Below are 23,585 nucleotides of genomic sequence, written 5' to 3' on the forward strand. Positions count from 1 at the left end.
TGGGTGGTATCTTTGATATATGTTTATTTATGTTTCTATTTGTCATAATTTTACCCTTAGGAAGTTATATTTTAATAAATAAAATAACACCTGACATTTGATTTTTTTTAATGTTTCAACAGTAGAGTCAATATTTGTACATTTTTGAATTTAAATTTTATTAAGTATAGCAAATGCATAAGGAATTACATTAATAATAAAGGAAACATGACTCATAAAAGGTCTAAAAACTGGGGTGAAGCTAAAGTCCCAGGCTGTGTTGTTTTTGTGCAAAATATCTAATTTAAGGGAGCTTTCTTTTAACATTACTTAAATTTGTGGCATAATAAATAATATGCTTATACTTTAGAAACAAGTATATCATTAAAAAGCATTGTAATAAAAAAGCTCATATGTATAGATCTATTATTTTGCCTGAATTTTTATCAGTATGCAGAATAATAATACTTTTATATTGTTCTGGGATACTGTCAAATTGCAATGCAGTAACTTTTACTTTATACTTTTGGAAAACCAATTTAAATTCCCAGCTTCCAGCAGGTTTTCTGTTATGACTTGAACTACAGTAACTTACCAAAGCCAAGGTCCTTACAATAAACTATATATACATATATTTTTTTTTCTTTTTCTTTAGGCAGCTTGTTTAAAATACAAGTAAATACTATATTCTTATGTTTTAACAGAAACTTTTACTTTTATATATTGACTACTAAAAGGCAAGGGTTAAATTGAATTAAATTACTCTCACATATAACGTGATGGAAAAATTTCTTATGCTAGCACATAAAATTTTTATTCAAAGAATTTATTCATTCAAGCTAGTGTAGTATGGTGGTTAATGTCACAAGGCATTGAATAAGACTACATATGTCAAATCTACAACAACTTCAAAATAGTATACTATTAATTTAATCCATAGATTTAAATTTTTATAGTCTATAATAATTGTACCTATCAGATAAGTTATGAAACCTAAGTAAAAATGATTCTTCTTTCTAGTAGTATGGCTACTTAGATGCTGGAAAACAATCCCAAAATAAATAACTACGAACAAAATATATAAACCTTTTTAATATATTAATTAAATTAATTAATTAATTAAAATTCATATACATTTATATATAAATATATAAAATCAATAAATCTTTTAGTGGTTGCACGGGACTAGTATAAAAATTGTAACAATGTAGCAACTTAATACTAACTGGATTCCTCATGGATCATTTGTGGATCTGCATGGGAGTCTGAGAAGTTAGGCCAAATGGACATGAAAGGCAGAATGAAATCTTCCAGCTTCTTCTGAGGCTTATATATTAACACACACACACACACACACACACACACACACACACACACACACACACACCCTCCCCCGTGCCCACCCCACCCCAGCCTTAGGGAGAAGATCTGCTTCAAACACAGAGCTGGTTTTTCACTCAAAGCATTGTTATGTTTTGTAATTGAGTGGTCAGGAGTCTGGAAAATTGAACTGAACATTTGAAGGGCAAAATTACATTTCTCACAGGTGGTTAGGGCTGAGGAGAGATAAACCCATGAACTTTTACTTAAACCTTGGAGGATCACACTAGAAAAAAGTGTGAAGCAGAAGTTTAGTAGCCTTCCTAAAACTGAAAATAAAACATAACAGAACTCAATACCTGATTGCTTTGAGATTATCAGTTACTCATTGTCTTGTATGAATGGACAAGACTTCCTTGGTGGTTGATAATGTGGTCAGGGGGCCTTGTATACTCTTAAGTTCACCATACAGCCTAACATGACTAAACATATGAAGAGGCAAGTAACTCTAACCAATAAGTATGAAGAAATATAAACAGTAGAAGCTGACCCACAAATTATTCAAGGTTATATTTAGCAGATAAAGGTTTCAAAATAACTATAATTAATATTTTCATGAAAATATTAAAAAATGAACAAAGAGGAATACATTGACCAGTATAAAAGGAAATTTAATTGTATATAAATAATCAAATAGATAAATTTGAAAATGTGGTAGAGAACTTTGTGTGACCAAGATAGATTAACCAGTATTAAGACAGACTTCCTTTTCTAAGGACAACAACAGAAGGAGAAACATGCATGTTCCAACATTACACGGCTGGAAGACCTGGGCAGGGATCCCCCAACCTCTGCTGAGATGGCAGTTTCCAGACTTCAGCACAAGGAGAAGGAAGCAAAACATGACAAAAGCACTGAATTTAAGAGACAGAGTTTAGAGTTTGGAAAGGCTGAACTAGCTAGATCTTCAGAAAAATGCATTTAAGTGGAAAGAGGTATTCAGGGGAAAAAAAAAGGGGGGCCAGAAATCTACAAAGATTTCCCTAGAGAATGTTATTGAACACTAAGGTTTAATGCACAGGGATAGCTTCACAATGACTACTGGGGAGCCATAATCAATTTGGGAATTTTTGGAACTGTTCACAAGCCTTATAAATTTTGACTTCTAGTGAAAATTAATAATTACATGATCCCAGAATATTTGTTATCAACAACTTGTGCATGTTTTATTGCCTGCAGTGATAGAATATGTGGGCAAATTTAAAGAGATAATTTAAAATAAAGTTCAGTTAAATATCCCACTAGTATGTAGAAGAGACTTTGTCTCATTTCCTTGATGAATCATTAATGTGTTGATTTGATATAATATATGGATTCGATATAATATGTGTATTCATTAATGTCAAGTAATAATAGGGACTGTCTGTCATAGTCTCCATCACAAAATTTCTTAAAGGATTCCCAACTTCCTAAAAGAAAATCTTTGAAAAATTAAATGACCCACCCATGTTATGCATATATTAATTGAAAACCAAGGTTAAAATTTAGGTTTCCTGAAACTTTCTTGGAAACATTTTACTACATTATAATTTCACACTAGATTACATAATGTGCATATTTATCAATAGGCACAGTTGAAACTATTGATTTTTATAATGAACATCTCCTAGTCAAAATGATACTTTTCAGCCTGTCAGTATGGTCATTCAAGAATACATAAAAAGCTTATTCAAAATTAGGGTTATGAGAGCATTGGATAATGTTTCGGTAAAACTCTTGAATTTTTCATTCATTCAAGAGTATAAACTTGTAATTTATTTCTTAACTTGCCTGTATAAGTGTTTATGTTCCATTATTAATTAGTAAAATTTGCTTGATGATACATGATAGGCACTTTTGCTTTTTTGTATTGTAAGTTATTGTTGACAACCTATGTGATCAGCAGATGATTTTTTCTGTTTTTTATTGAAAACATCCCCTATAATAAACTTAATTTTAAAATAAAAACTATATATGTAAACTCTGTTCAGCAAAATATTATAAATGCTACAATCTTGTGTACCTTAATAAATGGGGTTTTCATTTTTAACAATTAAATGAATTCAAGTATTTTTAAAAATGCATATGCTAGCATGGGAAAAACTCAGTTCTTCTTGCTAATGCAGTAAAGAATTACAGACCAGCAAATCAATTAACATGCAAGCAAAGTTTATTAGTTCTCATGAAAGAGAATGGCCTTGCTGAAATGGGAGAGAAAGGATAGGTAAAGGGAGAGAGATACATATAGATTGGTGGGTAGAGGTGGTGCCAGCTTCTCCCAGGGACAGAAATGGCCATCTAAATGTAGGTATGTGTAGACGGTTGTTAACCCAGGTTCTTATCTTGCTCCAGACCACCTTTTGCCATCCATTGTAAAACAGATAGGTGACTGGAGGCAGTTAATCAAAGTTAGGGCAATTAAATAAAGTTATTTATGGGTTTTTCCTTGAGCACTGTGGACCTCCTCATAAATCAGATAGTGACCAGAGATAGGCAATTAACCAAAGTTTTTTTATGGTCTTTCTCTTTGAGTTCTATGGGCCCTCTCCCACCTTCCTCCTTCATTTTGCTGACTTCTATCTATTTAATGGTATTTCTTTCAATACCATTAGAAAAAAAAAGTAAATATTTAAAATTTCGATTAGCTGCTTATAAGCAAATTATGTCATTATAATTGACAACTGCTGAACGTGGTGCTGAGAAATGACTTTAAGAAACATACACACCAATAAACTAGGAGAGAAGGTTGAATGCTTTTACCAAACAGCTATATCTGAGTAGTTACGGGTGTCTTGACATCCCAAGTGACTGTTTTTGGTACTCGTGTTTTCTTTCCACAATGATACCCGTTCCAATTCACCACCCAAATATTTCTTAAGATGTTCTTTTCTCTCCTTCTTTTTAACATTGTCTACACTTAAGATTACTATATCCCTCACCTGATTACTGCAATTAAGTGCCAACATTTTCTTTGACTCTAATGTTTGATTTAATATTTTATTATCTGCAAACCTATTGGTGTTAACTTCTCAAAATATTTCAACAGTCTTTAATTCCCTGTAGATAGGAAATCCAGCCTTCTGGGTCAGGCAAATCGGGTGCATTAAACGTTATTTCTGCCTACTATCCTAGTGTACTCTCCATCTATTATACATAATTTACCCTTCCTGTAAGGTTTTCCTGAATTTCTTGGAATATTTTATACTTCTAAATATTAATTTTAAGCAAGCATAAAATCTAGTGACCTGAAGTGCCTGTCTATATTTCTCTTTTCTCTGTTCTCTTTTCTTCACTTTGCTGAGAGTTACTCAAAATCAACGAGATATTCTGTTTATCTATTTAAACCTCCTAAATATTTAATGAACAGTCTACAGTAAATACTAAATAAAGTTTTTTAATAAAATAAAGTATGACTACATGTATTAAAAAATTTGAGTGCATGTACATATATATCAAATATTTTACATAATTTCTAAAATGAAAAAGCACATGGAGAAAAGTTTAAACTGAATAAATTTACCAAAGTAAATCCTCTTGTTTTCATCAATATGTTAGTGACTTACTTAACAAAGCATTTAACTGAAAAAGTAATAGCTTTTTATATCATATTACCAATTTACAGGGTCACTAAGTATTGCAAAGTCATGCAAATGACATTCTTAGGCAATACTGACTGTTCAGAATTTCACCAAAAATAAACTGTTAAACTCTTCATGCTACCTTCATTCTTAACATAAAACTAAAAATCAGATTTCTTTTTAAAGCATATATTCAGAAACCACAAACATGCCACTGATTATGCACATATGGAGTGAAGGCAGTTAATTTTTTTTGTATCTTAAAAAGTAATTCAGCAAAGGATTGATTATTCCAAGCAATTTCTAGGCTTTAACTAGCCCTAATGTCTTTAAAACCAAGTAACTGAAAATACAGCATCATTTAATTTTGTTATGAGACCTTTTAACTTAGAATTTTCTGACATCTGGGTTTCTTAAATTTCAATAATTTCAACAGTGAATTAATAAACTTTGTTTTCTAAACAGGATATTAATGAAATAAAAAAAGAAATATCAAGACTAATTCAACAAAAGGAAATTTAGATTGTTATTGCACACAAGTTCTCTAAACTGGAAATGAGCTTTCTATGTACCACAGTATTAAAAATATTTTGTTAAGCTAAATACTTAACATGTGGCCCTTTAGAAAATTTTTCAGCTCATTACATATATTGTCTGAGATTATATAAATATATATATTTAAATATAGATATTTTGTGAGTCTCCTCTCTATTTTATAATTTTTTAAACATTTAGTATTTTATTTTATTATTTTTAGCATTGTAATTTGTTTTATTATTGTTCACGTACAGTTGTCTCCATGGTTCAGGAAGTTCCTATTACCTGCCCCTGTCTGAGAATGCACTGAAAAGGGGGTAACAGTGTCACAAAGTGTGGTGTTGGATCTTTTCTTTAGAGTAGTGCTGATGGTACGAAGGTTAGCCACAGAATGTAGGTTATTAGTAACAATGGGAATGATAGATCTCCGAAGTAATGGAGGCCAAACAGCAGCACTTAATGGCCAGGAGTCATGAAGCCACATTTATCACAGCAAATGGGAAGGCTGAAGTGGCTGCCGTGGAGCTGCACCTGCAGAGACTTCCAGTGATGATTCATAGAACATGGTGTTCTGTCTAAGGAACAAAAGCATATAAAACAAATAACACCTACAAGTAAAAGAAAGCACAAAATTAGAGCAAGAAGTTTAAAGCAATTTCCCTATAATAAGCTGCAATATCCTTTTTAGTTTCTTAGCTTGAGCCAACATTCAGATCTGGAAATTACTGAATGAAAAGGTGGCCAGCTTCTAAGAGCAATGGCCCTACAACACTGCAGCAAAGAGATTATGTTATGATTTTTCCAGCTCTGCCCCAACGTGATCAGCCATTCAATCAGTTGAATTTTAGTGGCAACAGAGAAACACCAGGACATTTTAAGACTTACACAATGGGTCTGAAACATCAATCCCACTCCTTCTCAGAGTAGGAGCATATAAGAGCCAAGTAATAAATGGAGTCCAGTTAAAGATCACTGGTTCGATGACCCACCCAGTTGCAATTTCCCAAGGCCCCAAATATATAATCCTCACACTGGGCCCTTAATGTGTGAGATAAGAGCTGTCAGAGCAACAAAGACCAAGTGGAATTCTCTGAATCTGTTCCTCCAAATAACCAATATAGATAAAAAATGTCATATTGCCTCTCAGAGTGGAAGGAAAAGGAAATAATGGGCATAAGTACTACCTATAAAAATCTAAATAGTGTACGACTGGTTGTCCTTATCATATTTACATTTAATTAACCAGTCTCTTTTCTGTGGAAAGCAGAAGGATCCAGGAGGATGACTACTACCCAACCAATCGGCAATCCAAATTACAGATACCCTGAAGAGCATGGTATTGTTGCTCAGAAAGATTAATAAGGCCTCAGGCATATTATCTGAGGCCACTAATATGGCAAAATACTGTTTTCTAATCCAATTAGTAAAGAGGATCAGAAACACTTTCCATTGTGTTTAATGGACAAATATATTCATTGACGATTCCAAACCAGGGTGACACTAAATCACTTCCCCTGTCTTAATACAGTCAGAAAAGATCTAGACTATTTACATGTCCTGAGAACTATCAGAACATTAAATGAATCATATATCAGTACATGCTTATTGACGGGGATAAGTAAGAGGTGACTTAATACCCTAGATGTCATGATAAAACACCTGACAGTAGGTGATAAACCCTGGAAAGTTTCAGGGACTTGATACTTTAGCAACAATTTTAGGGAGCCAGCGGTTAGGGCTGTAGCAGGACAATCCTTTCAAAGTAAAATACAAATTGCTGCATTTCTAAGTTTATAAATGTTGGTTTGAACTTGATATATATTTTTTCAGTAAAGACTTAAAAACATTTATGTCCTTACACTTAAAACAAAGGCATAGTGAAACTTAATCTGATCTAACAAAAAATACGTATGCAGTCCATTCATTACTTTACTTGCTCATTGAACTTTCTTAATTTAGATACCCAAACAAATATATGTTACCATTAAATTGTATCAAATGATCTTCATTTGATTAAGAATGTTATTTTTATGATTTTAGGTTAAGTTGTAATCAAAAATTAAATTTACTGTCACATTTGTTGGCCTGATTGTCATAGAAATTAGTTTTTCAACTCACAAGCATCTCATTGTGTTTGAACCAATATGGACATAGATACCATTATTTACTGCTTCTCAAATTATTTTAGCCAATAAAAATGGCTTTCTAAGTGAACTATTTTCCAACCATTACAGAATATGAATCAAAGTATATTTATTAAAGTAAAGGTAGAAGTAAGTTTTTTCGCTGGGGATTCAGACATTTCTGGGCAATCATAAATTTCCACAGACCCTGATCAAGTTCTGTGACCTCATTTTTATAAAATGAGGAAACCTTGTTTACAAGAAAAACATACTAACGGCAGAACTAGGCACGGAGTCTATTTCTTACTTTTTAATTCTTATTTACATTATATCAGACTTAAAAGGCACTGATGGCTTCAAGGTGATAAACGCTTGAGAAAACTTACTATTTTCAATATGTACTTTAAAACAGTTCATTCAAAAATTTTTTATAGCTATGCACATGATTCCACATCTGTTGATGTAGCCCCAATAAATATTTGGATACAGCAATCAACCCCATAAAAAATTTCATTAGCACTTATTCTCCTGTACTATAATCAACTTTTTACTGGTCTGTCATCAATAGCAACATAAACATAAACAACATGACCTTATTACACTGTATTTTAATTAGCATAGAAATTGAGACAGAATACAAATAAATATTTATTCAATTAATTAATCTTATACTTTCTGCATTTCTTTATTCCTTGTGAAAATTGAAGAGATATTGACAAAAAAAGAAATAATTATGTCATAGGTTTTGTTAAACATTTGAAAGTTTTACAAAAAATAATTTTTATTCTATAGAATCTCAATTTTATATGTAAGATAATCTGTCCTTTTATCCTATATATCCCATAAGCCAATCTCCATTTCCAGACACATTTTAAGGAGACTGTAATGCTTTGTGTACAAAACACACTTTCTGAACAAATACTAACTGAGCAAAACCAGGCAAAGTACTTTTATATTCATTATGGCTACTGAAAATGCAACACAAAAACAATGTGTGAAAATGTAATTATTAAGCAGTATTACCTTAAATCTAATGGACAAAAGAAAAGATAGTGGTGTTACTGGTTGTACATTAACATGTAGGCATGCCTATTTTGTTTTACTGTATGTCTAAATAATAATTAATATACATGAATGAGTGGATAAAGTGTTAGAAAATATTCAACATAAACAAGAGAGATAATTAAAAATCAGTTTCAAAAGTTCCATGACAATATAAAAGCATGGCCAATATTCTAATCATGCCAAGAATCAGAGCATTCTCTTCTACAAGAGGGTTACTGTCCTTAATCTTCCACAGGTTTCTTTGTCTATGATCAAAGAATGTGTGAATGATCCTTGCAATTATATAAATGCATCTAAAATTAAGACTTCTTTACTTAGTAATTCTTGCCAGTAAATCAATTCTATTTTTACTCATAGCTAAGCATTTGATTCATTTTAGGAAGTAACACTTTTGCTGAGAATTTAAATGCATGCAAATGTCAGCATGGATAAAGAATAGTTTTGGACAGAATTATGATATAATCTCTTTTTTGCATTTGGAACAATGGAGTCCTATGGTCCTTAGAATGAATATTATTTTCAGCTACACAGCACTTTTGTCAAAATAATTAGCATAGTGGCAATAAATCTCAATATGCATAGCACAGTCAGCCTTCACAGTCTGTTTACCCTCATCATCAACAAGAAAAATCTACTATGGAAATATAAACACATTTTCCGTATAAGTACTTAAAGCATAGACAACCATCACTGTGACACCACCTCATTCAACTTACCCCTGCTACTTTCTGCCCTGGTCTTTCAATTGTAATTTAGCTCTAAGGAAGTGGGCACTTGGTGTCACCTTGGAGAATCCAAGTATGATTGTCACAGATACCATAAAATCCAAAGCCAGTAAATATGAAACCCTTTCCTTACATTTTTGACATAGCTGTTGTTCATTTTTCTACCAGAATGGTGCCTTTATCCCTGTGTTCTAAAGTTTTCTTCAAAATTCATTCCACTGTGCACAGTCAGCCACTTTAGAGATGCCCATGTGAAACTATTGTTTGAGTTATGGCCTTCTTGGGATTTCACAGTTCTTTATGACTACTTTTTTAAAAATTAATATATTTTATTTTTCTTGTTTTAATTATATTTTATTGATTATGATATTACAGTTGTCCTAACTTTTCCTCCTTTCCTCCCCTGCACATAGCACTCCCCACTCCCTCAGGCAATCCCCACACCATTGTCCATGTCCATGGGTCATGCATGTGTGTTCTTTGGCTACTCTGTTTCCTACACTGTCCTTTACATCCCCATGACTTTTCTGTAACCATCAAATTGTTCTTCTTAATTCCTTCTATTTTCACCCATATGCCCAAACCCCTCACCCACCTGGTAACCATCTAAACATTCTCTGCATGTATGATTCTGTGTCTGTTCTGCTTGTTTGCTTATTTTGTTTTTGCTTATTTTTAGATTAAATTATTGATAGTTATGTATTTGTTGACATTTTATTGTTCAAATTTTTGATCTTCTTTTTCTTAAATAAGTCCCTTTAACATTTCATATAATACTGGTTTGTGATGATGAACCCTTTAATTTTCTTGTTTGGGAAGCTCTTTATTTGTACTTTGATTCTAAATGAAAGCTATGTGGAGCAGAATAATCTTGGTTGTAGGTCTTTGTTTTTTATCACTTTGAATATTTCTTGTGAATCCCTTCAAGCCTGCAAAGTTTCTGTTGAAAAATCAGCTGACAGAACTGAATGACATAGAGACAAAAAGAACAATTCAGAGGATCAACCAATCCAGAAGCTGGTTCTTTGAAAAGATTCATAAAGTGGACAAACCTTTGAGCAGACTCATCAAGAAAAAAAGGGAGAGGACCCAAATTAATAATATCAGAAATGAAAGAGGAGAAATAACAACTGATACCACAGAAATACAAATGATCATCAGAAACTATTATGAACAATTATATGCCAAGAAATTTGAAAATCTGGATGAAATGGACAAATTTTTAGAAAAGTATAATCTTCCAACACTGAAGGAGGAAGAAACAGAAAGCTTGAACAGACCGATAACAGTTGGGGAAATTGAAGCAGTAATCAAGAAACTCCCAGCACACAAAAGTCCAGGGCCAGACGGTTTCCCAGGAGAATTTTACAAAACATTTAAGGAAGAGCTAACCCCTGTCCTTCTCAGACTATTCCAAAAAATCCAAGAGGAGGGAAGACTGCCAGACTCCTTCTATGAGGCCAGCATCACCCTGATCCCAAAACCAGATAAAGACCCTACAAAGAAAGAAAACTACAGGCCAATTTCGCTGATGAACATATATGCTAAAATCCTCAACAAAATATTGGCAAACCGCATCCAGCAATACATTCAAAAGATTATCCACCATGATCAAGTGGGATTCATCCCAGGGATGCAGGGATGGTTCAATATACCCAAATCAGTAAACGTGATACATCACATAAATAAAAGAAAAGACAAAAACCACATGATCATCTCGATAGATGCAGAAAAAGCATTTGACAAGGTGCAGCACCCATTTATGATCAAAACACTCAGCAAAATGGGAATCAATGGGGCATTCCTCAACGTAATAAAGGCCATATATGAAAAACCTACAGACAATATCATACTCAACGGGCAAAAACTGAAAGCTTTCCCACTAAGATCGGGAACACGACAAGGATGTCCGCTCTCACCGCTTCTTTTCAACATCGTATTGGAAGTCCTAGCCACAGCGGTCAGACAAGAGAAAGAGATAAAAGGCATCCAAATAGGAAAGGAGGAAGTAAAGCTATCATTGTTTGCAGATGACATGATAGTGTACATAGAGAACCCTGTAGACTCTACCAAAAAACTCCTCAACCTAATAAGTGAATTTGGCAAAACAGCAGGATACAAAGTCAACATTCAGAAATCAAAGGCGTTTTTGTACACCAGCAATGCAATAGAAGAAGAAGAAATCAGGAAAAATATACCATTCGATATAGCACGAAAAAAGATAAAGTACCTAGGGATAAATTTAACCAAAGACACAAAAGACGTGTATGCAGAAAACTATACAACATTGAAAAAAGAAATTAAGGAAGACACAAATAAATGGAAGCATATACCATGCACATGGATTGGAAGAATTAATATCCTTAAAATGTCCATACTACCAAAAGCAATTTATAGATTCAGCGCAATCCCTATTAAGATACCAATAACGTATTTCACAGAAATAGAACAGACATTTCAAAAATTTATGTGGAACCATAAACGACCTCGAATAGCTGCAGCAATTTTGAGAAAGAAACACAAAGTAGGAGGGATCACAATACCGGACATCAAACTCTACTACAAAGCCACTATACTCAAAACAATCTGGTACTGGCACAAGAACAGACCCATAGACCAGTGGAACAGAATAGAAAGCCCAGAAATAAGCCCAGGTCTCTATGGGCATCTAATATTTGACAAAGGGGGCAGAAGCATAAAATGGAGCAATAACAGCCTCTTCAACAAATGGTGTTGGGAGAGCTGGATGGCTACATGCAAAAAATTGAAATTGGAACATCAGCTGACACCATACACAAAAATAAACTCAAGATGGATAAAAGACTTAAATATAAGTCGCAACACCATCAAAGTCCTAGAGGAGAACATTGGCAGGAAACTCTCAGATATCCCACGCAGCAATTTTTTCACTGATATGTCTCCTAAAGCAAGGGACATAAAGGAAAGAATAAACAAGTGGGACCTCATCAAAATAAGAAGCTTCTGCACGGCTAAAGAAAACATCAGCAAAATGAAAAGGGAGCCAACCATATGGGAAAATATATTTGCTAATGATACATCAGATAGAGGTTTGATCTCCAGGATATACAAAGAACTCACTCGACTTGACTCCAAGAAGACAAATGATCCAATCAAAAAATGGGCAAAGGACCTGGGCAGATGCTTTTCTAAGGAGGAGATACAGAGGGCCCAGAGGCATTTGAAAGGATGCTCTGCATCACTAGCCATTAGAGAAATGCAGATCAAAACCACCATGAGGTACCACCTCCCACCGGTCAGAATGGCCATCATAAACAGATCCACAAACAACAGGTGCTGGCGAGGCTGTGGAGAAAAGGGAACTCTAGTCCACTGTTGGTGGGAATGCAGACTGGTGCAGCCACTATGGAAAGCAGTGTGGAATTTCCTCAGAAAGCTGAAAATGGAACTGCCTTTTGATCCAGCGATTCCCCTGCTGGGACTATACCCTGAGAACACCAAAACGCCAATACAAAAGAACCTATGCACCCCAATGTTCATAGCAGCACAATTTACAATAGCCAAGTGTTGGAAGCAACCTAAATGCCCATCAGTAGATGATTGGATCAAAAAATTATGGTACATATACACAATGGAATACTACGCAGCAGAAAGAAAAAAAGAAGTACTAAACTTCGCAACAGCATGGATGGAACTGGAGAGCATCATGCTAAGCGAAATAAGCCAGGGGGCGAAAGACAAATACCATATGATCTCACCTATAAGCGGAACCTAACCAACAATGCAAAGAAGCAAGGCAAATATGACCAGCAACACTGAAAGGAAAAGAAATCAACAGAGACAAGAGGGAAGTGGGGGGCAGGGAAAGGGAAGGGAAGGGGAAAGTCAAGGAACATATAGCAAGGACTCATGGACAAAACCAAAGGGGAAGAGCTGAGGGAGGGAAGGTGGGAGGGGGCAAGGGAAAGAGGGGGGGAAGGCAGAGACAAATGTATTTAAAAAGTAAATAAATTAACTAAAAAAAAAAAAAGAAAAAAGAAAAATCAGCTGACAGACTTATGGGAGCTCTCTTGTAGGTAACTAACTGCTTTTCTCTTGCTGCTTTTAAGATCCTCTCTTTGTTTTTAATCTTTGGCATTTAAATTAGATATGTCTTGGTGTGGGCCTCTTTGGGTTCATTTTGTTTCGGGCTCTCTGTGCTTCCTGAACTTGTATGTCTATTTCCTTCACCAACTTATGAAAGTTTTCTGTCATTTTTTCAAATAGGTTTTCAATTTCTTGTTCTCCCACTGCTCCTTTCAGTACCTCCATGAAGCAAATATTTGTACACTTGAAGTTGTCCCAGAGACTTCTTACACTATCCTATTTTTTTTTTTTTTGGAATATTTTCCTTCTTGCTCCTCTGACTGGATGTTTCTTCTTTCTTATGTTCCGAATTACTGATTTGATTATTGTCTTAATTTACAGTCTTGTTGATTCCCTGTAGATTGTTCTTTATTTTAGTTAACATATCTCTCATTTCTGACTCGTTCTTTGTTATGGTTTCCATGTCCTTGTTTATGTTGTTGAAGTTCTCTCTGAGTTCATCTGCTCTTCCTCTAAGTTCACTTATAACCAGTGTTTTGAACTCTGCATCTAGTAGATTGCTTGTTTCCATTTTTTTAGTTCTTTTTCTGAAATTTTGTTATGTTCTTTCATATCGGCCATGTTTCTTTGTCTCCTCATTTTTGAGACCTCCCTGTGTTTGTTTCTATGCATTAGGTAGAGCTGCTATGAAACCCTGTCTTGGTTGGAACCACCAGAAATTGGTTGACAGCTCCCCAGTCAACCAAACTGGGTACTCAAGGTGCATCTACTGTGTGGGCTGAGTAACCCTCCTCTTATAGTTGAGCTTTGATTGCTGTTGGCAAGTCAATGAAGAGATTTACCCAGGTTGATCAGCTGCTAGACTATCTGATCACTGAACATCAACCTCTGATCCCTGTGGAAGATCATCTGTTATAGTAATCCACTCCACAGGACATAATTTATTCAGCAGGCTCTGGTTTCTGCTAAGTCCACCCCTTGATTGTGTTACTTGTGGAAGTGTTTGGGTGGTGGTATTATAATGAGGTCTATAATTATCCTCTTGGTGTGCAGGCTTTTGGGCTTCATGGAAGTGCATATCAAGGACTGCCACTGTCTGTGTTCTATCTGTGGCCACCTGGCATAAGCTACAAAGTGATCTACAGATGGCTGCTACTTGTACTAGGATAGGAGGTCAAGCTGTGAACCAAGGATGGCTGCTCCTAGTGCCATCATGGGGCCACTTAGACAGAGGTATGAGGCTCACTGAAGCTAGATGCTTTTAATTTGAGAGTACTTAGGAAAATCTAAAGCCTTAGTCATGACAAGACATTTGTATAGAAAAGCCACCGGAAATAGCTGTAGTGGGCCCCAAAGCTAGGTGAGGCAGAGCCTCAGAGAATCACCAGGAAAGGGCAAATAGTATGAGCCAGATTGATGGAGTGTCATTTATGGTGCCTACTTGTCAGCTCTGTTGGGATAGGGCTCAGAAAAGGAACAATGGCCTCTGCCAGCAGTTTTCTCTGTGAGCAAGGTGTCCCCAGCTCTTGCCCCAATGTCACAGTTGATTTCCTCCCTGTATGCTTCTGGTGCTTTCAAGCTGCCACCCCAACACTGGGGCTCAGAGGCACTGAATCTAAGTCCATGTGTGGATCTTTTAAGAGGAACTGCCTGGGATTCCAGACGATTCTATCTTCCACAGCTTCAATCCCCTGGTTTTTACAACCAGAAATTATAAAGCATTATCTTGCTGGCACTGAAACCCTGGCCTAGAGAGCCTAATGTGGGGCTGGGACCCCTTGCTCCTGAGATATCCCTCCCAATTTTTGTCCACCATACATGGGTCTGGGACGAGCCCTTCTGTGTCTCTTCTACCAGTTTAGATGTGATTTCTTCTTTAATTCTGTAATTGTAGGACTTCCATTCAGCTCAATTTCTGGTGGTTCCAAATGATAGTTGCTCTGTAGTTTAGCTGTAATTTTGATGTGGTTGTGCAAGGAGGTGAGTCATATTTACCTTGGTCACCATCTTAGCTTTCTCTCCTTAATCTTTTTTCACTTTCCAGGCACTCAAAACATTTTCCCTCTTTTATGTGAGAAATATTTCAATTCTCCTGAAACCTTGATATCAAGTCATACCTGCTCAATTGTAGGGAAATTTAATTTCTACACCCAAATCGGCAGTACAGACACTATGAGATACTCAACAAAACAGAGCTCTTTGTGGCATCAATATCTTTCCCCACAATAAATAGAGTGTGAGATAGAAAGCAAACCAATTACACAATGGCAAAATGATTTCTATTACTAAGGTACAGGCTGTAGTCTTGAGATGTTATTCCTTACCTATTGTCTGAGAACTATAATGTACTTTAGAAGCTTACAGATTCTTAAGTATTCTCTTCTCTGTCTACATGCTAATTCTGTATTCTTTTATACTGAGCCATATTTAATTTAGGCCTTTCTCTTTCTGTGACTGCTGCCATGTACTCACATCTCCCAATTATATTTGTAATATACAAAAATTTTGATTTCTCTACTCTTTTCCTCTCATTACCTGATCTTCTGAGAACTTCACCTGACACTTCTAAATATTGAATCCTCATTTTTTATTAGTGTCCATCACCTTTTTATAGAAATATGGACAATCACTTTGAGTGCTGTAATAAATATTCATTTAAGTGTTTATGTATCTTATATTTGAACTGTTTAAAAATCAGATTTATTAGTATACAATAAAAAGCTCTCCTATAATCTTGACTTTGTATAACAGTTCTAAATATTCTTATGTTTGAAACTTCAGAATACCCATGAAGAACCATTGTCTTTCCTAAAGTATGATTTCCCAAATATTCTTCAACTGCTCTGGGATCTAAACAGCAAATTATCAGATATCTACAATATTCTCTTCATTTCATACATATATTTATGTTTTTCTCTACTATATTGTCAGCAGATGAATGCAGCTAGACACATATGACTTATCTTTAAGACTTTCTCCTTAGGTATAAGATGCTGTTTAAATTCTTAGAGGAGGGAGAAGAGTTTGATTTTTTCATTGAGCATTCATTTTCTGTGAGGGATATAATAGATGTTTGGAATATATCACCTTATTTAAATTTCCCAGAAATATTAAAAGATATATGGTATCATTTCTTATCTACAGATGCCAAAAAAAAGCGTGTTTGTTTGTTACAGCTGCCATAACAAAGTAGAACTGGCTGGGCAATTTAAGGAAGAACATTTTATCTCATAGTTCTATAGGCTAAAATTCTGAGATCAAGGTATTAACAAGGTTGGTTTCTTCTAAATACTCTATCTTTGTCTTGTAGGTGGTGATCTCTTTTTTGTCTTCACATGGCCTTCTTCCCTGTGTATGTCTGTGTCCTAATCTGTTCTTTTAAGAACTGCAGTCATATTGGATTAAGGTTCACACTAAGGATCTCATTTTATGTGTTGCAGCCTCCCTAGGCTGGGCAGGTCCACTCGAGATTCAGGTCGAAGGAAGAAAATGCGTGGAGTTATGGGGATGCTTGACATGCCTTTATTTGGGAGTCAAACAGGTCACAAGCCTGTGTCTATGCTGGCACACCACTCAGTCCCTCATTCTGTCTTTTTCTCTCTTTCGTTCGCTCTCTCTCCGCCGTGAGAAGTCCCTACCTCCTTAAGTACTAGCCCAAACAAAGCCAGCCTCAGGCAAAAAAGTGAGGTAACCTGGCATGGGCTGTGCATGTGAACCTATTCAAGACTAAGGGGCAGTTTATCTCACCCAGACTCAAGGCCATGAGACCCAGGCCCAAGGCGGTGAGAACACTGCATTATCAGACTTCTTCAAGGTTGTGAGAAGCTGCTCCCCCTAGTTACCCAAGCACCTGGGTGAGTAAGCCAGACTGCTTCCACTTACCTTACATTTTACTTTGTTAAAGATCTTGTCCCCAGCCCTGGCAGGTGTGGCTCAGTGGATTGAGCACTGTACTGCTAACCAAAGGGTCCCTGTTTTGATTCCCAGTCAGGGAACATGCCTGGGTTGTAGGCCAGGTCCCCAGCTGGGGGCACGAGAGGCAAATATGCATTGATCTTTCTCCCTCCCTTCCCCTCTCTCTAGAGATAAATAAATAAAATATTTTTAAAAAACTTTAAGAAAAAGCTTCAGAAAATTATTTTAAAATATGATCTTATCTCCAAATACAGTCATGTTCTGAGGTAGTGGAGGTTAGGACTTCAACACATGAATTTGTTTTTTTGGGAGGGGGCGGGGGAAGACACAATTCAACTCATAACAGGAGGTTATATCTCTTCAACAAACTGTTTGAGACATAAAATGGTACAGCCACCCTGTTATATCTCTTTGCAACAATGCCTATTTTTCAAAATTAAATTTATTCGGGTGACATTGGTTAATAAGATTATATAGGTTTCAAGTATAAATTTCCATGATACATGATCTGTATATTGCAATGTGTACCCACCACCCAAAGTCAAATCATCTTCCATTATATATATGTGACTACCTTACCCTTTACTACCTCCCACTCCCATTCTGGTAATTATCATACTCTTGCCTGTGTCTGAGTTTTTGTTTGCTTGTTTGTCTTGTTTGCTCATCTACCAGTGCCTCTTGGTAATTATTAAAGTACTGGTTGGGGTACTTGAATGAAAGGAAAAATAAACTATTATCTCCTAATACCTATGGACTGAGGATATTTCTAGTAATTAATTAGTAACAGGCTCTGCTTTACCATATGCAATTTATTATCTTTAACCAAAAAAAAGAAAAGAAAAAGAGCTACAACAAGTGCACAGTTTTGTTTTGTTTTTTATATGCCTTTCAAAACAAGACAATTCTTCAGATGACTTGCTCTGTTAGCACCCTAGATGTATTGAATTCTGGCTTTAATCTAGTAATTCAGGAAATTATCCAGACCTCCATCAGTTTGTCATTCAAATAACACAATTTTTATTTTTACTCTGACCTGCCCACCTTTTTTTTTTTTACAAAATTAAAAATGTTTTATTTGGATTGTAAACTGCAGCAGGCTTCCTATATATTATAACCACTTATATGCAGTATTTAAAATAATTTCTTATTATAATGTGGGTTTTTTAGTCAAATTTTCTACTTTACCACTATTTTAAAACCACTGAGTATTTCAGGGAATTTTATTTGGGTACACTGAAGAACTACAAAAAGTCTGAGATGTTTACCATACTTAACAAGCTAAGATTTTAGCCTGATGTAGTTTCGTGGATGCTGGCAAGAGAAATAAATGAGACACCTGGGACAGAAACAAAGAGTTTATTACACATTGCACTGTAAGCAGCATGAGCTTCCTGTTCATGGTAGTTCTTCCTGCCTTCTTAGACCCATAGGGAAGACTCACACAAGCTTATGTGGGTTCTGTACACACAATGGATTTGTGTCACACATGGAAAATATAAACATAATGGACCTTTGAAGATGGGTTCCAAGCAAACCTGACTGATCTTTACCTTGGAGAGATATAAACAGAAAGTAAACCTGCCCTTTGGTCTGAAGACTGAAACTATTTATATTATCCAGGATTTTATTATTCAATCATTTTTGAAAAAAATAATATGAAAGGAAAGTTGTCAGTACCTCTGTTTGTAAGACATGCATAAAAACAAGAGAACAATAGAGAATTGTGAACCAATATGGAGAAGATTAAATTAATAACAATAACAAAGGTATCTTGTATCTTCTCATAAAAAGTCATGTATCATCTAATATTTGCCCATTCTGAGTAAATTAGGTTCAGCAAAGTAAATAGCTTATTTTTCATTTAATGCTTCTTTTTAGGTCAGGACTGAATGATTTAAATCCAAGTTGTTTCTGGAGTATTCATCCAAAATAATTAATATATCACAACTACCGTAATTGCTATAAAGAGTATATTTAATTCATTCTCATTCATGGATAAAAAAGCATACAGAAGTTTCTTTATATTTCAAAATTTATTTGAGTAGTTAATGCATCATTTTGTCTAACTTTTTATGTGAAAGTTAATATTTCAATAAGATCGTACATGAACATTTTTGTTCAAAAAATGTACTTACATTTAGCTAGCACATAATATCAAATTTCTATTTATTGAAAAAGTATGTTCTTATGTTATCTATTTAGCAATACGCTATAATTTGAAATTAATTAGATATTTGTGAAAGGTACTATTTTCCATGTTTCTGTGTATACATACTCTAATTTCATGTTGATATTATAATAAGGAGTCTGTGTGCCATGTAATTAGATGCTCTTAGCAAAATTGTTTTTTACTTAAAGCTTGTGGGATCAGCAATGTAATTGCTGTAATTTGTTTACCAAGTGTCCAAACAATTGGACAATGATAAATGATGCAATATCTCACTATTGGATAAAATTGTTTGAGGCTGGAAAAGTTGTGGGGTTCTTTTGGTTTGTTTTGGGAGGCCCTATAAAGTTCTTTTATATTGACAAGGGAAATTTGTGAGTATTCACTTCTACTCTATAGTAATATTTGTGATTTTGTCAAGTTCTAAAAAGATTTTCCGGTAGGTTATAATTAATGTTTTATGTCTTTATGTGCAAATTCAACCAAGAGTCAACGCGACATGATGACTGAGCGATATCTCAATATATTTCATGGAAAAAAGTATGTTTTATCAGCATTGAAGTAGTTCATTCTAGATACCATTGTGTTATCTTAAAGTAACTATTTTGTAAGTAACACTTCCAAATATTTGTTTCTGGTATTTGTAACCTTATTTAGCAATATACATATTATGAAACTTTTTAATCACAACTATGTCCTCTCCAATATAGTATATACTAATATATTCTAGGTTATTTGGTTTTCATAAACCTAAGTCACACACAAAAGAAAATAAATATTTTTAATTCCCCAATTTTTTGTATATTTAATTTATTTTTAAATGAGTGGGACTCAATCAGCTATAACTTTGATCTAAATCTGCTGGGTTACCCAAAACCAGAGATGTTACAATCTTTATGTGTTTTATCACACAGATTTTCATCACTTTAGTATGATAATGGGTCATTCTCTACTCAACCACTGCCAAAGCATGACATCTTTACAATCCCCACTACCTTGGAAGTACACTTAAATTTGATTTACTGCTGCTGTTTTATGGCATATTTGTCCTTAGGAGGCAATGAGCAATGAGATAAAGAATATTAATGTGATTGGCTTTCAGAAAACTTCTTCGTTGTCATAGTCTGAAGATACAAAGTTGACAGCAACAACAAAAAAAGGCAAATTACAAAGCAAGAGAAATCCAGCATTTTGCTTATTAAGAAATATATTTTAAAAAGAGGTTAACATAGAAAATACTGAAAAAAGGAGAATGAGTAATAAGTAGCATTTTAAGGAAAAAAAATATAAAATGGAATTACATACAGATAGAATCATATAAATAGATCTATGATACATATGATAAATATGCATATGAAAGAAATAAACAATGAACATATCTGATTTGGAAATAAGTAGGATTTAGAATAATTCTTAGTGGAAATTTTCAGGGAAATGAAAGATGAGGGGAATTTACCTAAAATTAATAAGCCATGTCTTTTTGGTTGTATTTTTAAACACTAACACTTGTGAATTTTCATGTTCTCCTAATTTGTATTCATTCACATATCGAATTACACATTGAATTTTTAACTGTACGTTGCATTTTTGGCTGACTTAAAAGTGATCTATGTACCACTGTCTTTCCCAGTTCTGGCCCTTATTCTACCTTTACAGTTTCTTCCCTTTACTAGATATTTGAAATTTATATTCTTCTCCTTATAAGTATGAGGTTATTATAAGTGTCTTCGAATTATTTTTTAAATTAATACTAACATAGATAAAAATTATTGAATAATCAAGCAAAATGAATAAATACCATCTTGTTCCAGTTACATTTTATCTTCAAGAAACCAACCAAATAAATATTATGAAATACCCACTATTTAGATTGTTAGATCATCACTTCTACTCTGAATCTGTTTAACTCTTATTGCCAGTAATGCATGCAAAATAACTGGGGGTGCTTCCATACCAACAACTTATATTGTTTTAATTTAAAAACTTTCTAGAGTTCTTACATTTGATGAAAACATAAACTACCCTTTTTATAACATCATTGAAAGATACTATCTAAAAAAAATAACAAGAAAACCCTTTATAACTAGGTTTGGCACATGAAACTCTTGGTATATGACTATTTTCTTGTAATCTTGCTAGTAAGCACTTCCTTTTACTGACAAATATGTTTTGAATGATATAATAAATTATTTGGTCATATTATTTATAACAGGTACTAATTATTTTCTATCTTAATCTATGCCTTCCCACTTTTCTTGTTAATGAGACAATATTTAGTTTAAATCTCATTTTTTTTTAAGGAAAAGTGGTTGTATCACTGATTTGCTCATAGGTCTTGAATAGGTCTAAAATAGTCAAGATTTAGTGCATTGAAAGTGTATCCTCCCAAAATAATAACTTCCACATGATTCAGACTCCCAGAGTAGTGACACCTAATATACTAACAATAATTATCAAACTAAGGCAAAATACTTTTTTAAGACTACTTTTTCTTAAGAACACATAAGAACACTCATAATTATGCATGTGAACTTTTCTCCTAGGAATATAGATCTATGTCTATACTTCAGAGATTCTGAGGTTAAAATGTAGCCATTGAGACTTTAGGGTTTTACCAGGTCTGATAAAATTTCTTTTATTATTACCATAAAATAATTTTGTAACTCAAAATAAATTATCTAAAAACAGATTTATATATGGTTCATGTTTATTTGAACATTTTATGATGTATAAACTTAATAATTTTATTTGACCAAAAAAGAAAGTACTAACATTTTATCATTAAAAATTAAATTAGTAAAGTATGGAGAATAACTTAATGGATTACAGAGTACTGATTACCCCAAATTAATGTGTTGACATGTTATTTTTGTCAAACATTATTTAAATTAATATATTATATGTGGCATATCAAGTTTAAATAACTGTTTTTCTCCCTAGCTCACTCCCCTCATATCTTCCTAAATAATAACTCTCAGATATATTGCAGGTATCCTGAAAGCCCATCTTTGTATATTTAATAGTAGTTATCAGCCCTGGCTGGTGTGGCTCAGTGGACTGAGCACCGGCTTGCAAACCAAAGGGTCACTGGTTCGATTTCCAATCAGGGCACATGCCTGGGTTGCGGACCAGGTCCTCAGTAGGGGGCACGTGAGAGGCAACCACATATTGATGTTCCTCTCCTCTTTTTTCCTCCCTTCCCCCTCTCTAAAAATAAATAAATATGAGTTAAATATATTAAAAAAATATGAGTTATCATTTACTCTCCTTGCTATTTTCACTTAGTTATTTTAACATTTCATTATTACATAAATATTATATAGTTAACCTTTATTTTATTTTATTTTTAATTAAATTTATTGGGGTGATATTGGTTAATAAGATTATGTAGGTTTTAAAGGTACACTTCCATGGTACATAATCTGTACATTGCATTGTGTACCCACTACCCAAAGTCAAATTACCTTTTATCACCATATATTTAACCCCTTTACCTTTTATTAGCCTCACCCACTTCCTCTAGTAACTACCATACCAATGTCTGTGTCTATGAGTTTCACTTTTATATCCTACAATGATATAGTTCTCAGCTTTTTCTGACTGACTTATTTTGACAAGCATAATATTCTCCAGGTCTTTCTATGTTGTCACAAATGGTGGTATTTCATCTTTCCTTTTGGCTGAGTGGTATTCCATAGTATATATGTATCACATCTTTATCCAATCATCTATCAATGGAGGGAAAAAATCTTCAATAAATGGTGCTGGGAAAATTGGAAAGCCACATGCAAAAGAATGAAGTTGGATAACAGTTTGTCCCCACATCCAAAAAGAATTTCAAAATAGATCAAAGTCTTAAATATAACATCTGATACAATGTATTGCATTAAAAAAATAATAATCTCTAAATTTATGGTACTTGGTTATAGAGATGATTTTAGGAATTTGACCTCAAAAGCAAAGAAAGTAAAGGCAAAAATAAATGAATAAAATTATGTCAAACTAAAAAGCTTCTATACAGCAAAAGAAACAACCACCACAAACAACAACAACAAAACCAACAATGGGA

This window comes from Pteronotus mesoamericanus, unplaced genomic scaffold (assembly GCF_021234165.1).
Source record: "Pteronotus mesoamericanus isolate MK-2021 breed Mesoamerican mustached bat unplaced genomic scaffold, CSHL_Meso_final contig_124, whole genome shotgun sequence".
Taxonomy (NCBI): domain Eukaryota; kingdom Metazoa; phylum Chordata; class Mammalia; order Chiroptera; family Mormoopidae; genus Pteronotus; species Pteronotus mesoamericanus.